At 43.2% G+C, this 18155-nt stretch overlaps 1 protein-coding gene across 6 annotated transcripts in view; it reads right to left on the bottom strand.

The window, feature by feature from the left end:
- Nucleotides 1–18155, bottom strand: part of LOC106565254 (histone-lysine N-methyltransferase SETD5) — a 51352-nt gene that overhangs the window by 29961 nt on the left and 3236 nt on the right. The window lies entirely within an intron of this gene.

The following is an 18155-nucleotide window of genomic DNA, read 5'->3' as shown; positions in this document are numbered from 1 at the left end:
TACAGAATAATTTCTTAATTTATAGACTAATCAACACTGATCAGGCCCGGTCCTGGCCGATATGCCGCCCTAGCCGAGACAAAATTCCCACCGTCCTATCCCCGCAAAGTAGAATAGTAGCCTAGGCTACATACAGTGTAGGCCCACAATGCACTTTTATGAATGCCCATGCGGTAGCCTACCGTTTGTAATTTCTTTCAGAAATTTGTGAACGCGTGTATTAGTCATTTACTGTTCTCATTCTCGGAGTGGAAACGTTGTTTGCAGAGTTCACAACCTGCTATACTTGTGAGAAACGAGTTTGGGTTCATTACAAACCATCGTTTATGTGCGCCACGTGAGCATCTGTCTGGTTTCTCGATCCTGTTAATGTTGACGGTGCGTGCGCTTGAGCACGCATAGAAGTACCTTGCCTGCTTCTCGCAAATGTCATATAGGAAAGTGCCCATTTGGGGGATGTCCGTCTTAACTCACCATGTCCACCAATAATAAGACATTTTTTCATTCACCTCAAAGTATATCAAGTAAGTATTTTTTATAAATATATATATATATCACACTGCTCAAAAAAATAAAGGGAACACTTAAACAACACATCCTAGGTCTCAATGAAATAAATAATCTTATTAAATACTTTTTCCTTTACATAGTTGAATGTGCTGACAACAAAATCACACAAAAATAATCAATGGAAATCCAATTTAACAACCCATGGAGGTCTGGATTTGGAGTCACACTCAAAATTAAAGTGGAAAACCACACTACAGGCTGATCCAACTTTGATGTAATGTCATATATATATATATATATCCATTCAAAATGATAATACTTCGTCACAGTATTTGAAAAAGCTTTCCAACACTCCCCCTCGATAATCAGCGTTGCTGATAAATAGGTTACGGGCATATTGAGTGTATTCGTTTCCATTTTAATGATTGTCAATTTCATCTTCACATTATAGCATAGCTGTACCCCTCGTACTTTCCTTGCCAAATCATTATCTTATAGCCTACTTTCGGAAAGCTTAGGTTTTTTAAATACGCTTTAAGGAAAGGAGAAATATTTGCTTGTGTCTGGCGTATGCTCGTAGCTTTGATTGGCGGGTGCTTTTACTGGGGTGTGTGAGTTCGCTGATTCTCTATACGTCTACTCAGAACAATTCCTAAAGTAGCCTGTCTGGACTCCATCTCTTTAAATCATGACAGAAGCGTTTGATGCTTATCTCATTACGGTGTCCTCTCTGACGAACATGCCAATGCCATTTGACTCTTAATATAAAAATGCAACAGATCCTCTCCAACCTGGAATTTCTTGATATTTTTAAGTAATAACCTGAATGATAATAACAAAGTGTAATGGCTTTTTTCAAATACGTTTTATTAAGAAGCATATCCAATAAGTGTGCAAAACAAGTGTACAGAATTGTGACCTTCCCTTTTTTGACCTCCCCCTGGCCGGTTATGTCGGTGACTTTGTACATTGGCCTGGCCAATTACCATAAGCTCAAATTCCAAAACAGTCACATCCCTAGCATCACCAACACAGTGAATGGGAAAATGGATTCAAACGTAACTCCCTTTGCAATCTGAAATGAGGGCTATGATTAGTTAATTACATATCAATTTCTTTGTATAAAACGTGTCATATTTTCAAAAGTACCAGAGAGCCCACTCTTAAAACGTGATGTGCGTGTAGAGTATGAAAGGGTAGGAAGCATGATTTCTTACTCAAATGTAACAACTAGGGCTACCCCCCCCCCCCCACAAAAAACAATCTTCGTCGAACAAGAGCATTCTTTCAACCAATCGATTGGTCAAAATTTTTAAAACGTGTATTTTTCCATATATAGACACATCCTATGTGTTTTAATCAATTCAACTATATTCACTGAGCTTGTCTGATGCATTAAGCAAACTGTTTGACGAAATAATTACGACACAAATGACTAGAGGGAGGCTGGGCCTGGCTCAGACTTGCTGCGCTGGGCGTGACTGTGACTAGCACCCGTTGTCTCTCGCACTCCTCCCTGCTGCAGCGACCACCACAGAACATCAAAAGTGTGTATCACGCTGTCCGTGTTGCTGAAGCTTTAACATAATTACAGCCATGTCTGACTTAAGTTGTTACCAAAACACCTCATTTGTTTAGGAAAAAACATTTCCCATTCCCTTGCTCTCTTTACGTGCATTCGGAAAGTATTCAGACCACTTGCTTTTTCCCACTGTTACGTTACAGCCTTATTCTAAAGTTGTTGTTTTTGTCCCCTCAATCTACACAATACCCCATAATGACAAAGCAAAAACAAGTTAGAATTTTTTTAGCAAATGCATAATTAAAAATAAAAAGTATTCAGACCCTTTACTCAGTACTTTGTTGAAGCACCTATGGCAGCGATTACAGCCCTGAGTCTTCTTGGGTATGACGCTACAAGCTTGGCACACCTCTATTTGGAGAGGTTCTCCCATTCTTCTCTGCAGATCCTCACAAGCTGTGTCAGGTTGGATGGGGAGCGTCTCTTAAGAGATGTACGAGAGGGTTCAAATCTGGCTTCTGGCTAGGCCACTCAAGGATATTGAGACTTGTCCCGAAGCCCCTCCTGCGTTTCCCTGGCTGTGTGCTTAGGGTCGTTGTCCTGTTGGAAGATGAACTTTTGCCCCAGTCAGATTCTGAGCACTCTGGAGCAGGTTTTCATCAAGGATCTCTGTACTTTTCTCCATTCATCTTTGCCTCAATCCTGACTAGTCTCCCATTCCCTGAAAAACATCCCCACAGCATGCTGCCACCACCATGCTTCACCATAGGGATGGTGCCATGTTTCCTCCAGACGTGAAGCTTAGCATTCAGGCCAAATAGCTCAATCTTGGTTTCATCAGACCAGAGAATCTTGTTTCTCATGGTCTGAGTCTTTTAGGTGCCTTTTGGCAAACTCCAAGAGGCCTGTCATGTGCCTTTTACTGAGGAGTGGCTTCCGTCTGGCCACTCTACCATAAAGGCCTAATAGGTGGAGTGCTGCAGAGATGGTTGTCCTTCTGAAAGGTTCTCCCATCTCCACAGAGGAACTCTGCAGCTCTGTCAGAGTGACCATTGGGTTCTTGGTAACCTCCCTGACCAAGGTCCTTCTCCCCCGATTGCTCAGTTTGGCCGGTCGGCCAGCTCTAGGAAGTCTTGGTGGTTCCAAACTCCTTCCATTTAAGAATGGAGGCCACTGTGTTCTTGGGAACCTTCAAAGCTGCAGAAGTTTTTTGGTACCCTTCCCTAGATCTGTGCCTCGACAAACTTGTGTCGAAGCTCTACGGACAATTCCGTCGACATCATGGCTTGGTTTTTGCTGAAATGCACTGTCAGCTGTGGGACCTTATATAGACAGGTGTGCCTTTTCAAATCATGTCCAATCAATTTACCACAGGTGGACTCTAAATAAATTATAGGCATAGCAAAAAGTCTTCACGTTTTTTTGTAAAGCCTTTATTACAGCAAAGACTAAAAAAACAGTCACATTGATTTCTGAACGCAATTTCCGAAATGGAATGGTTCAGGCCTATTTATTGTTAACGATAATTATTCAATGTTTGCTTTGTTATTTTAAAACCAAAATGCTTGATTGCATTTCAATCATGAATGACTCGTATGCTATGAAAGAGCTGAACAAATAAATGATTGATACAGTAGCCTATATAAACAAAAATATTGAAATAGGCCTAAGTAAGTTACGGTTTTAAGTCTAAACAGGATGCGCTCTTAGGCCTACAGCTCGATGGTGGTTATACAAGGCTGCTATAGGAAGCCTACCAATGATAATGAAATAAATTATTATTATTATATAAAGAAAAAATTAGGGGTTTTATAATTAAGGTCTTAAAAGTCCAGCTTGTGAACTGAGGCTGGCAAGCCTGAGGTGATTTACAATCTGACAAGAAAAGGTCTACGAAAGTGCAAACCCGTGCCATTGGTAGGTTATAATTCAATGAAACTTATATTTTAACCATTTCACATAACAAAATTAAAGAAGTTTAACTCTTCATAGGAAAGACAACATAATGACTTGTCAAGATATAGTAGAGGTAAGGGAGGAATGAGTCCAGCTAGCTCAAATAAACAAGGGAATGAAACGGGTGAATCAATCCCTGAGTCTAGGGGGGTTAGAGGTATACACTGAGTCTACAAGTCATTAAGAACACCTGCTCTTTACATGACTTACACTGACCAGGTGAATCCAAGTCAAAGCCATGATCCCTTATTAATGTCACTTGTTAAATCCACTTTTAAAAAATCCCCCCCAAAAAAATCAGTGTAGATGAAGGGGAGGAGACGGGTTAAAAATTATTTTTATTATTTAAAAAAAAAAAATTTAGACTCGAGAAAATTGAGACATGGATTATGTATGTGGCATTCAGAGGGTGAACGGGCAAGTCCAACAAATGTAAGTGCCTTTGAACAGGGTATGGTAGTAAGTGCCAGGCGCATCGGTTTGTGTCAAGAACCGCAACGCTGCTGGGCTTTTCATGCTCAACAGTTTCCTGTGTGTATAAAGAATGATCCACTACCCAAAGGACATCCAGCCAACTTGACAACTGTGGGCAGCATTGGAGTCAACATGGGCCAGCATCCCTGTGGAATACTTTCGAAACCTTGTAGTCCAAGCACCAATGAATTCAGGCTGTTCTGAGAGCAAAAGCGGGGGTTGCAGCTTAATTAGGAAGGTGTTCATAATGTTTGGTATACTCAGTGTATATACAAGCAGTTTGTGGGACTGGTAACAGATAAAGACTGACTGATGCTGTTGAAATGCAGTTCTTGAGAAGAAACGACCACACTGGATTTGTGTACATCTCGCCAGCCAAGGACGACAAGGCTTGGGTGGCTGCAGGTCAAGTTTTCCATTCCCTGTGTCCTTTTGAGGACAACAAGGGGAGGGGATACCATTTTATAGAGCCTGTGCTGGCAGATAAGGTGTGAGATTAACACAAAGCATGAGCTAATACATTTTTTATACATTTTTATTTTTTTAAACCACTGAATTGAGTATGTTTACTCTGTTACTCAGGTGGACTGCTAATAATATTTTAAGATAAAACATCTGTCATTAATGATCTAGAATGAAATGACTAAAACGTTGTAAATTTGAAGATGGAGTGCAGTGTCATCATTTGCTGTCTTGTCTTTTGGGACCCTGTCACATCCGTAACGCAGAATGTCACATCCATAACAACATTCTCCTTTAGTATTATGAAAGTAAAAATATTTCTATAATAATTGAGATATGCAGCACTAATTCGCAATGACAGATTTTCAAATAAAATAATTGTAAAATATATATTTTTTAGCACATTTGTGCATTTCTGGTTGTTAAGACGGGACCCACGAGTGCCCTTTGATAGCCTATGCAATAACTATTCAAGACACTGGAGATTTCTTGGTTCTTTGAGGTGCACTGCATTTTCAGATTATACAAGTATTATGATTAAGTTTGGTGAAGAAATAATGAAATATACAAAAACTCCTTTTACACAGAGTCACAACCATAAAGAAAGTCATATCCATAACGGTAAAATTTCTCTCTAAAGTATATGACAATTGCTGCATTTTCATTGTGGTTTCATAGTGTCGCCAAGCCTTACTTTCAAAGTGGCTATTCATATTTTACCCTTTGAGATTCGGACATTTGCCGTTGTGTCCCTTCTCGCAAAAATTTCCGTCACATCCATAACGAAAGCTTTGCTATTCCGTTACACAATTGTAAGTAATACCACTTTGAAGTAATTGTGTATACACTTCCCCTATAGGGTTCTGCAAATCTACACATTCTCATTAATGCCTGATAAGTCAATTCTGTGAAACATTTTGCTTCTCATTTTGTGTGCAAATGTCACCTACATCACACTGGAATTGCTCTTCACAGGGTCTTGCAGGCGGAATGTGTAGGTACAAAAGTAAAAAGCATATCAAACATCCTTCTTCCCAATGAAGTTTCTATGTGAGAAATGTCAGAACAATCTCAGATTAGTTGACATTGCTATTGCCAGAACAATATCAGATATTTCAACAGCTTCGTAGCAAAAGAGTGTTCCATACTCAAATCGGGAAGTGGCCATTACAAGTACCTTTCTATGGCATTTGTTGCCACCGCCCCAAACGCAGACAAACAGTTACATACACATACACATCCACGTGTAACTAGTGCATGTACTGCACAAGAGGAAACGTCACAGAGCCACCTATAATACCTCGCATTACACAAACACTATGCTGAGTCATGCTGCCATCTATGACATGGGGTTGTGTGCAGGCCAGGTTGGCGGCCCTGCTCCACCTAGATCGGCGGCCCTGCTCCACCTAGATCAGCCTTGCAATGGCAATGACTGTCAGGGACGGACTTCCCGCGTCCCAAATAGAGTGCACTATTTTTGACCGGAGCCCTACGGGTTACTGTCTGACTGTACGCTCTGGATAAGAGCGTATGTAAAAGTAAAATGTAGTGCACTTAAATAAGGAATAGGGTACTATTCGGGACGCAGGCATTCGCTTCCATACAAAGGCTTCCACTGCCCAAGGCCAGTAGTGCTTTCCAATGTGGAGAAAAACAACCGCCAGATTCCTCAGTCACCACCACCCCGCCCCTACAGCAGGAGCTCTATCTGGGCCTCCCTCTCCCCTCACCAGGAACAGTACCAAGGACAACCAGCGGGGGCAGTGTTTGACCAGACAGACATTACTAGGGGGTGAGTCATCCAGAATTAGGCTGGGCAGCCTGTCATGTGATCCACACTCCACGACTACGCAGACGCTGGAACACTGACCCACACTCCCCCCCTCCCCATCATCTCATCTGCCCAGCCACCTCGCAGGACAGCCAGGAAGCAGAGCAGACTGTGGCTACAGAAAGAAGCAGCAGCCCTGGGAGCGTGTGAACCCAGCAGCAGCAGCAGAGAGAGGATTTGGCTTAGAGCAAGGTCACCTTAAGGCCACCCACACGCACTGACTGACTCTCACACAGACATGAACGCATTCAAAACGTGCACATGTACACACACACAGTCACAAGGGTGTGGCTTTTAAGGCTTCCAATCATTCTTCTGCACTACACAGACCTTGATCCACCCTTGTATAAAGCGCAAGTCACTGTTCAACTGTAGTGGTGGGTCCAGTAATGGGTAGCCTAGTAAAAGTACTGAGATGCGTGGCATTTCTGAACTGGTCCCTTAGCTACGTTTAAAGCTAGCTTGCATGCGTTCCCAGTGCCTAGTTACCAGCATCTAGCCACAACAATGGGTTAGCTAACGGCCTAGCTGCCTCCACTAACGTCAAGGGCGGCTAACTCTGCTGTCCAAAGTTTCTTTCTAGCTGGACAGCGATAACTGTCTCTTGATTAGAGAGGAAATTGCTGATGGCAATCCATAGACGACTGTGGAATGGTTTGGTCCTAGAAATGTTATTTATTTATTTATTTATTTATATATATATATATACACTCTGTTACAAACCGATTCAAGCCTCGTGTTAGGTTTGATATGAAGGAATAATATACAAAGCGTTTAAGGTACAGATCAACAGGCCAATTTTACACTTCCGAGTTGAATTGCCCTTTAAATCTGAGGGACCATTTAGTAACTTTTCTTTTAGATAAAATGCTCATCTATAACAAGTAGACTATATAGTCAGAAAAGTCCAGCCGTATATACAGTACCAGTCAAAAGTCGGCAAAACGACTCATTCAAGTCTTTGAATGAGTCTATTTTTACTATTTTCATCATTGAAGAATAATAGTGAAGACATCAAAACTATGAAATATGTAGTAACCTAGAAAGTGTTAATCAGAAAATATTTTATATTTGAGATTCTTCAAAGTAGCCACCCTTTGCCTTGATGACAGCTTTGCACACTCTTGGCATTCTCTCGACCAGCTTCATGAGGTAGTCACCTGGAATAAAATTTCAACAGGTGTGCCTTGTTAAAATAGTTACTTTGTGGAATTTCTTTCCTTAATGCGTTTGAGCAACTCATTTGTGTTGTGACAAGGTAGGGGTGGTATACAGAAGATGCCCTATTTGGTAAAAGACCAAGTCTATATGGCAAGAACAGCTCAAATATGCAAAGAGAAACGACAGTCCATCATTACTTTAAGACATGAAGGTCAGTCAATACAGAAAAATGTAAAGAAATTGAACGTTTCTTCAAGCGAGGTCGCAAAAACCATCAAGCGCTATGAAACTGGCTCTCATGAGGACCGCCACAGGAAAGGAAGACCCAGAGTAACCTCTGCTGCAGAGGATATGTTCATTATACCAGGCTCAGACATTGCAGCCCAAATAAATGCTACATCGAGTTCAAGTAACAGACATCTCAAGATCAACTATTCAGAGGAGATCTCGTGACTCAGGCCTTCAAATGGTGAAATTGCTGCAAAGAAACCACTAGTAAAGGACACCAATAAGAAGAGACTTGCTTGGGCCAAGAAACACGAGCAATGGACATTAGACTAGTGGAAATCTGTCCTTTGGTCTGATGAGTGCAAATGAGAGATTTTTGGTTCCAACTGCCGTGTCTTTGTATAACACAGAGTAGGTGAACACATGAACTCCGCAGGTGTGGTTCCCACCGTGAAGCATGGAGGTGGTGTGATGGTGTGGGTGTGCTTTTCTGGTGACACAGTCTGATTTATTTAGAATTCAAGGCACACTTAACCAGCATGGCTAACACAGTAGCGATATCCCATCTGTTTGCTCTTAGTGGGACTATCATTTGTTTTTCAACAGGACAATGACCCAAAACACACCTCCAGGCTGTGTAAGGGCTATTTGACCAAGAAGGAGAGTGATGGAGTGCTGCATCAGATGACCTGGTCTCCACAATCACCCGACCTCAACCCAGTTGAGATGGTTTGGGATAAGTTGGACCGCAGAGTGAAGGAAAAGCAGCCAACAGGTCCTCAGCATATGTGGGAACTCCAAATAAAAAAGCATTCCAGGTTTAGCTGGTTGAGAGAATGCCAAGAGTGTGCAAAGCTGTCATCAAGGCAATGGGTGGCTACTTTGAAGAAATTCAAATATTTTTGATTTGTTTAAGCCTTTTTTGGTTACTACATGGTTCCATGTGTTATTTAATAGTTGATGTCTTCACTATTATACTACAATGTATAAAATGGCAAAAAAATAAAATAAAAAATAACACACTTGAATGAGTAGGTGTCCAAACGTTTGATCGGTACTGTATATATTTTATACATTGGTTATCACGAAATTGGGGAATTACCAATTGCAATCTTGTCTCGTCGCTGCAACTCCCCAACGGGCTCGGGAGAGGCGAAGGTAGAGTCATGCGTCCTCTGAAACATGAACCGCCAAACCGCGCTTCTTAACACCCGCCCGGTTAACCTGGAAGCCAGCCACACCAATTTGTTGGAGGAAACACCAACCGATAACCTAAGTCAGCCTGCAGGCGCCTGGCCAGCCACAAGGAGTCGCTAGAGCACAATGAGCCAAGTAAAGCTCCCCCGGACAAACCCTCCACTAACCCGGATGACGCTGGGCCAGCGTTGTAACTTGCGACAGTCTTTTGTGTGTATTTGTATTTCTGTAAAAAGTACACATCATTATTTCCCTGTTTAGCCTTCTTGCCAGGTCATCTTCGTAAAACAGGTTTCTAACCTCAAATAGTTCTTACCTGGTAAAATAAAATCTACGGCCACCGTGCCATAGAGAGAAGCGCTTATTAAAAACGAGAGAGCTATACTATTTTTTTGGACAGAAATAGCCTTTTCCCTGCGAGGCCTCAAAGGGAGTCCACGATTTGGCCTTGTTCCAAAACAACCAGACGGTGAACCGAGAGGTAAATTCCAAAAGGGGAAAGAAAAGGCCTCTTTACCTCTCCCTCTTTCCCTTGTTCGCTCCCCCTAGCCTTGAATTCCAGGCTCAAATTACCAATGGCCTCAGTCTTTTCACTTCACTAGAAGAGGCCATTTTGGAGAGGAGTCTGTGAGGGGGACACAAAATTAACAGCAGAGAGAATACCTTCTCCCTCCCTATCCTGCTTCCGCTCTTCCCTGCCTGTCCCTCACTGACTGCCTCTCTTTTATTTCACTCTCCAGACAGTTAAGCTATGCCACACACACACACTTGTATCGTGTGTCCCTGGAGGGATAGTGTATGTATGGCATCACAAGAAGGGAGAGAGAAACCAGGATGTGTACACAGACACACAACAACTACACACCTAGCTACAGTGTAGCAGGGCGGAGTAAAGGCATCAGCACGCCTCATTTCAGCTGGCGGCCAGCTGAAGTCGGCCAGGCAAACCAAACGAGTGTGCTTGCATACTCCTTTTAAAGACCTTCGCTTGAAAAACGGGAAAAGAGGCAATCGTACGGTTTGTCCATTTTGAGACGCAGTAGCCAGTATACGCAAAAATAAGCTAACTCAAGAAATCTGCCATACATTTTTACATTTTTGCCGAGGAGATCTTAGTCGTGCAATTTTACATCTAAGATGTTTGGTGCAGTATTCTCAATTAAAAAATGAAAATGAGTCATCTCGTTGAATGACAAAGACTTAGTTGACCAATAACGGACGGAAGGGTGTAGACTTCAGCTTCCAAACTTTGGCTGGCCCCGGGGGGAAAAAATGTATACCCAAACATTTTCTTACTTACTGTGGCGTTCATTGAAAGCATTTGCATTGGACAAATTATGCTCGGCCTATGTCTGTCACACAGAAATAATTTGTTACTAGCATGGAGTAGTAGGCGTACACAGACACACCCCGTCAAGTCATTCCCATGTTTGGCCGCCAAAGATTAGCCTACACCAACGCTCTGTCACCCCCGAAAACACACAGCATTGGCTGTGCATATTCTGCAATACCACACTCACATTACCGTACAGACTAGGGATGCACGATATAAATCGGTGAACATATCGGGGAAAGGCCAATATTAACTAAAAATGCCAACATCGGCCCGATGTCTAGTTTAAAAGCCAATGTGCAAAACCGATGTCAAAGCTGACGTGCATACCTATAATAACTTAGGTAGATGATGTAATGGCTGCACGAAAAATACAGCGCTACACAGAACAAAAATCAGAAATATACTAAGCACACAGTTTCAACAAGTAAACAAGTTCAAGTCGAGCAGTCATTTGAAATGGTAAGAAAATTTCAGCGAGACAACAATTGCGAAATCCATTAACATTAGATAATGGAATTCCTTGCCCTTGACAATCAACCTTTCTCTGTTGTGGATGATGCTGGCTTTCGCCGACTGGTCGAGCACCTCGAGCCTTGGTACACATTACCAAGTAGGTGCTATTTTTAAGATGTTGCCCTACCGGAGTTAGACAGTATTGTTGAAACGCACATCTATGAGTGTCACTGCTATTAACTTCACGACTGACATTTGGACCAGCGATATCAGCCCCATGAGCATGCGGAGTCTGACAGCACAGTGGGTTGACGAGGATGTCGTACTGAGGAAAGCCGTATTGCATGCTCATAAATGTGCTGGTTCTCATACCGCTGCTGCCATTTCAATGGCATTTGAGAACATGTTTGTAACATGAACACACTCCTAGCTCCATTTGAACAACTGACTCGCGAAATAAGCTCAAGTGCGTCTGCAGCAGACTTGATACACTCTGTCATGGCACTGAAATGCCTGCTCAACAAAACCCCACGATGTGTGTCGGCAGTTAAAACTTGCAAAAGTACTCTACAAGAGGCTGTGAACAAGCAATTTGGTGGCATTCTCTCTGAGCCTCTACTGTGTCGCCACCATGCTCAATGCTAGGTAGAAGGACTGCTACTTCGATGCAGACAAGAAACAGGGTTTATGTGAAATGTTAGAGAGCTGGACAAGATGGAAACGGACACAGTGACAGTGCACACCAAGGAAGGGAGGCCACGGACAGACTTCACTGATTGACATGTATGATGAAATCCTGGTGGAGACTGAATAAATTAACAACAAAAGAGCACAGCAAGTAAGTGAAATAAATGGGTTTTGATTATGTTTTACTGGTAATGGGGACACACGTAAATGCCAACAAAATAATGTGTGTGCTAACTATGTAACTGTACTGGAATGCTTAAAAAAAGGCAGCTACATTTTTAAATATCAGTTATCGTACCCTTTTTTTGGCAAGGAAAATATTGGATATCGCTATCGGCCAATAATGTCATATCGGTGCATCACTAGTACAGACCTGACGGAATGAAACTTCATGGGCTAGGTGGATTCAAAAACATGCTAGTTTACATGCAAAAACGCCAAAAGGGATACAGTACCTTGGTAATGTGAATGCCGCATAATTATTCTGTTAGCAAAAATGTTGTGAGTGCCCACCAGAAGCTTTTCGCGTAATAGAAGACCACAGCCTAGCACAACGCAGGCCACATTAACCCCCGCAGAACGTTTGAGAAATACACTTGAAGTGTACAAAGTGGTTCAGAAAAGCTAGTCTCACGTTTCGATGCTTCAATGACGTGTTGCTTCAGCACGGGGGTAGGCTATAGCCTAGCGTGTTTCACTGGGGGTTATTTTTAATTGTGGCTGATTGGTATCAGGAAAAAAGGACAAGCGATGCTTGAGGTCTAGATTGAGGGTATGGGCTCAAAGACAAAGGAGCTTACTGATGCACATTGTACTGGCTGAATTGACAGAACATGTGTGGTGGGTGATGAGAAGTAGGAAGGAACATTGATCAAAAGGTGAATAGCTATCTTCTGGGGAACAAGTAAGAAATCAAGGCCTCAGTGAGAAATATTTCCAAACTCACACCTCTTTCGTTTCCTCTTGTGCACACACATTCACACACTGACGTCATAGACTGGTTCTATAAATCAGGTGTTGTACACGGACTGGGGTGAGTGGTTCACATTTGAGCTGCGGGGGGGGGGAAAGTCAAATAACAGGATAGGCTACATTTGTTCACATATTTTTCTGTTTTGGAAAAATTGAAAATAAAAGAGAGGCTAAGGTTCTTGAAGTAGGTAGAAGGGTAAAGGTCCTCACTGAAATCCGACAATATTTGGCAGAATTCGATCGTCATTTATGCAAACCTTTGAAATGAAAATAACACAGTGAGAGAGAGAGGGCAGGGGAATAAGGGCAGGAGCGAAAGTGCAGTTTGCATTATATCGGCTCTTCCATCTCTCTTACCCTCTTTGAATCTAATATCCACCACCCGCTGCTCCCTCAAAAAAACGCAATTACGTGACAACAACCGTCTGCTCTACGCACAACACAATTATTCCCCACGTCGACAGTATCCTGGTCTCACAAGAAAAAACGTCTGCATCAGATAGGACACCAGCTGGCCTCCTGCTAAAAGCAACCCCTGAAAGTAAACATGGGATACTACTGAGAGACAAGCTATCATGATAATAATCCCGCGAACTGGTATGAGTCCCAACTTTAGTATCCTTTTTAGTTAATGATACATTTCAACATCCGATATCAACATATTGTCACATCGTAGAGCCAGCAAAAACTACAAAAGAAAAGTAGAATGACTAAACCGCGACTTCCAGTCGAATTTAGGTCAGCCGGTCGTGTCGTCAGATCATTATGCCGCCATCATGATCTGACCGTTCTCATGCCGTGCGGTCAGGCGGCGAGGAACACATTGCAGCCTTCCATTAACACAACAATGTCCAGCTGTCTGAATGGACCGGGACCAGACTGGGGATGAGAAGGACACAGTGGAGAACAAAGGGGGAGAGAGTGCCATAGGAGGAGGAGGGGGGGGGGGGAGGAGAGCAGGCTCGACAGAAGGGCCAGTACACAAAATCAATCATCTGTTTCGGGAGCAAACAAACCAAGCCACTGTCCACTGGGGCAACAGAGGAAAGGGAGGACGGGAAGGGGTGTCTATTTGGGTACACAATATCCTAGCCTGCCCTATCACATTCTATTAGTCAGACTGAGACATCAGAGCTGCTCATTGAATAAATAAAAGTCTGCTTCTCGACGTTCTGAGGTCTAAGCTAACAAATCGGTTTTGCTTAGCTGTGAATAGAGCCGTACAATGCAAGTCCAGTCAACATTCATCACGGGACGGTTACTTTCTTACATTTGTTGGAACAAAAATGTACGCGTTAGCTACATTTGTTTGAACTCGTTGGCTTCCTGGGTGTAATTTTCCCCTGAGAGAGCGTGTGTGTGTGTGTGTGTGTGTGTGTGTGTGTCACTCACACGGGGGTCAGCCCTTGCGCCACCTCGCACTGACGTTCATCACAACACACATACGTATGCTAACGCTAGGCTAGAGGCAGCATCACAGAGAGGCCATTTTACATGCCTGGGAGCTCCTGTGTTTAGCCCATGTGTCTGCTTCCCACAAAGTATATTCTGTTTGGGGCCTAGGAAATGCAATAATACAATGATTTAAACAGGAACCAAAAATGACAACATACAGTATTTAATAAAGTAAGCATGGCTGAGTGAAAACAAAATCAGACCATTGCATGATTGTGGTCAGGACGGAGTGCACACATCTACTGCTGCCAAACTTTCAATTCAACTGTAACCCATTTTGGGAGGGGGGAGGGAGACATGTAGCAACTCTGGAAAAGGGCAATGAAAAAAGGCAGCCTTCACGAGGCTGCAGTGGGTAGGGAGGTGTTGAGCGGCCCGACTACCATTTCTTTCATCTTCCTCATTTGCTCTCTGCGGTGCAACAACACCCTTTGTGTAAACATACAAGTCAGAAATATGGTTTTGCAATGGTGTCACCTGACCAAGGCAAATGTGTCACTCGGACCTCGAGCTTGTTTTATTGTCCCTGCCACATAAGAGGGGAACATGGCCAAGCTCCTCTTCTCTGAAGAAGAAAAGCTCGTCTCTGCCATACACAACAGGTCTCTTCATTAAATCAGAGCCTTTTGTGAAAAAATGTATGAATAAATAAAAACAAGGAAGGGAGAAACTGCCTGTGTGGGAGAGCAAGACGGAAAGAGAAAGAACGAAAGAGAAAGAACAGAGGGCGAAGGACAGAGCATGAGGGCGGAAAACCAAAGAGAAGAGAGAGAACATGAGAGAAGGGGAGGGAGGGCGTGAGGAGACAGCAAGAAAGAACGAGAGAGGAGAGAGTGTGAGATGATTACGTAGCTCACTCGCCTGCTTCTCCTGGCCTTGTTTTTCCCCCAGCTCTTCCTCCTCCCCCTCCATTATTTTCCCAAGAAGCTTTGCTCCTCACCACACAACAGAATTACCCAGCAGAGCCCTCTGCAACACTGCTCTCCCAGTGCCATGGCTGGGTTGAGGACACGGCGAGCCCCATTGGAGCAACTCCAGAGCGCCTGGGCCAATCAGAGGGCACCAGAGAGCCAGGCGTCACAGCGACTTTTTTTTAACCCCATTGTGCAAGACGAGCCAGCAATACAACACAGAGCAGCTGCCGAAGAGCAGAGAGGGAGAGAAAGAGCGAGAGAAACAGAGAGAGCGAGCGAGAGAAGGAACAAGAGACATAGCAAGAGGGAGGGAAAGAGTCACATACACACCCTTAAACAAACACATATTCAAATGCAGGCAACCTTCACTGGCACGGACATGAGACAATGTTGCAAAAGTAATCAATATCCAGCATGTACAGTACTACCCACATTCTTGCTATCATCCAGTCAGTAAAAAGGTAGACTCAGTCAGGAAAAGCAGCCATAGCTGAGAGCAATCTCCTAATAAAAGAAGCAGAGATAATGGATTCACTGAAAGCCAGTGTTTCCGCTGCAGTCATTTAGCTGTGGCGCTGCACCAAAATCATTGCCACCATGTCCCAAAAATGTGGAATATTAAGAGAGAAAAAGTACTCAGAACAAATAGGAGAAAAAAATAAAAAATAAAATGACAACCCCATAGTAGAATATTTTATCTATATAGACGGCTTGTGGTGTGTTCTATGTGAGAGAAATTGAGGCGTATTCAAGTTACGACTGCCATCTAATATAGACGGCAAAAACAGGCTACATTTATTTAGTAGGCAACTCAAACTTTTAGTAGTCACATCGGTTTACACTTTATATGGCCTGCGTATGGTCTAATGAACGAAAGCCTGAATTCATGTGATCACTGAATAAGCTTAAACAAAATAGGCCTACCTGCTTGCACTTTGTGCAGGCGGTGTATCCATCCACCGCACTGTTGTCCTTCCAAACAGGGGATTTCACTCATGCAGCACCTGTTTCCACAATGGTGTTGTAGCCTAAACCCTCATCATAACCTTGCTTTTTATTTCTCTGGTTAGGCCTACGTTAGCCTAGCTCACGCGAAAATGGCTATCCAAAGAAAGTAAACTTGGCAATATGTCGTAATTTCACGTGGGGGAGAGTGAACAACTCTGCGGTGGACAAATTAGAACGTTTTAGCCCCACACAAATAATGGCCAGTCCAATATGTTAATAATTTTAAAATGAGCTTCAGTCATTTATAAAAATGATCCGGGTGGGGGGGGGAGACACCCCCTTTGAAAGCCATCGCAAATCACTACCAAACAAGGAGGTAGCTAAAGTGAAACCACAGTCTCTCAGACACAAGCAAGCTTCTCTTATTAATTCTCTGAGCCATGAATTCAATCCGTCCAACTGGCCATATAATGATACATTCAAAACAGTGACTGTGCTCTGCATAAGCAGAAACTCACCACTGCATTACCATGTCAATGGACACACCTGCCCTCCATGTAATGAAACGAAGTGTCATCAGCATACAAATGGGGTAGCTAAAAAAAAAAAGAAGCAAATTTCCCCCCTCTCTCTCTTTCCTCTTCCTAACAACCAGCCACATCCCCCCCGGCCTAAAGTAGTCTGCACGACGGAGCTGGGATCCTGTCTTCTTCCTTTGTTGAAAACCGGCCAGCATCCTGCCTGTGTCTCTCTCTCACACACACACACACAAAGGTGATCCAAATAAGATGCAACTATGTCAACATTCGAGAAACAACCTCCCCTTCCATGGATTGGTGTTATGTTAGTTCAACGACACATTGTTGCCCAAACAGTAATGATCACTGAGTTATTTTACAGCTGTGTGTGTGTGTGTGTGTGTGTGTGTGTGTGTGTGTGTGTGTGTGTGTGTAGCCATCTATCCACTTCAATAGGAACACCACAAAAAACCAGGCCAGACTAATCTTGCCCGTCCACACATTCCTTCAGATCTCCGAAAGTTAGCGAGGCCCACTTTTGGGGGGAATTCCACAGCCCCCCCACACACACCCACACAATAAAGCAAAGGAAATCCGAGCAGAGGTTATTCAACAGTACAGTACTTGAAGATAAGCTTGCCAAGGCAAAACACAAGAGTGTACAGCAGCCATTTTCTCTTTCTGAATGACTCTTACGTTAACTCCTTTATGTTGACTGTGTGTTACATGTATGTAGGCTAAATTCTTTATGTTACGTGGGTTGTGGGAAGTGTTTTACCCTCACAAGGTGACCCTGTGTAAGAGGCACCTAAAAATGCAAAATGGTAGGCTATATGAGGCAGGTTATAGAAAAGGAACAAGTCAAGTAAACCATGTGGACATTTCACAATATTTGCAGGTTGGGTTAAGAAAGCGAGCCATTGTGTGTCCATGTCCCAATTCTCCCTGCGTTTCTTAGGGGCTTGTGTGCTTGTCTTTGTCTCTCTTGGTGAGCACACCGTTTGTTCTAGATAACAAGAAGGGTCAGGCCAGGGCGAGTGTGGGGGGCTCAGGTTTCAAATGGTTATGAGTGGCCAGAACGGCAGCGGCGAGGCTATTAAAAGACGGGAAAACATATTCAGAGAATGCGCGCCGGGACCAATCGAAATAAGTCTCTACGCTGTGCGCCTTACCACCGGCATGCTTCGAGAGCAACCAACACATTTCAATCCCGCCTAGTCAGTATGAAATTGGCAAGGTCATGGTAGCCGCACTACTCAGGTTGTGGTAGCCGAACGGTTTGATCAAATCACAAGTCCATCAGTGACATTTAAGTTTTCCATTTTATTCCTGACAATCTGCAAAAAATGGACAGAGTATTTTGCGGTTATACAAAACAGAAGCACTTTCTCTTGATGTGTAGGCCTATCATGCTGTGTTGTGACACTGAAGGCTTCTAATCTAAGCAGAGCGAATCAACAGCAGCATACCTTGCTATACCATCAAATAAAGTACACGTATTCAAATGTTACAGCAGCTCATCTATTTG

The sequence above is a fragment of the Salmo salar genome, chromosome ssa12 (genome assembly GCF_905237065.1).
Source record: "Salmo salar chromosome ssa12, Ssal_v3.1, whole genome shotgun sequence".
In the NCBI taxonomy this organism is placed as follows: domain Eukaryota; kingdom Metazoa; phylum Chordata; class Actinopteri; order Salmoniformes; family Salmonidae; genus Salmo; species Salmo salar.
The sequence above is the reverse complement of the archived record's forward strand: the minus strand, read 5'-3'. Positions and strand labels throughout refer to the sequence as shown.